Raw genomic sequence first — 457 nt, forward strand, 5'->3', positions numbered from 1 at the left:
TCCTCATCCTCATCCTCATCCTCATCCTCATCCTCATCCTCACCCTCACCCTCATCCTCATCCACATCCTCATCTTTGTTCTCACCCTCATCCTATCCTCCTCCTCATCCACATCATATCCTCATCCTCATCCTTCTCATCCAATTCCTCATCTTATCCTCATCCTCATCCTATCCTCGTCCTCATCCTTTCCTCATCCTCATCCTCATCCTCATTCCATCATCCTCCTCATCCTCATCCTCATCCTATCTTCATCCTCATCCTCATCCTATCCTCCTCCTCCTCCTCCTCATCCTATCCTTGTCCTCATCCTCATCCTATCCTCGTCCTTATCCTCACCCTCATCCTATCCTCATCCTCTTACTCCTCCTATCCTCGTCCTCATCCTCATCCAATCCATTTCCTCATCCTCATCCTATCCTCATCCTCATCCTATCCTCATCCTCATCCACATCCT

Source organism: Lupinus angustifolius, chromosome LG10 (assembly GCF_001865875.1).
Source record: "Lupinus angustifolius cultivar Tanjil chromosome LG10, LupAngTanjil_v1.0, whole genome shotgun sequence".
NCBI lineage: Eukaryota > Viridiplantae > Streptophyta > Magnoliopsida > Fabales > Fabaceae > Lupinus > Lupinus angustifolius.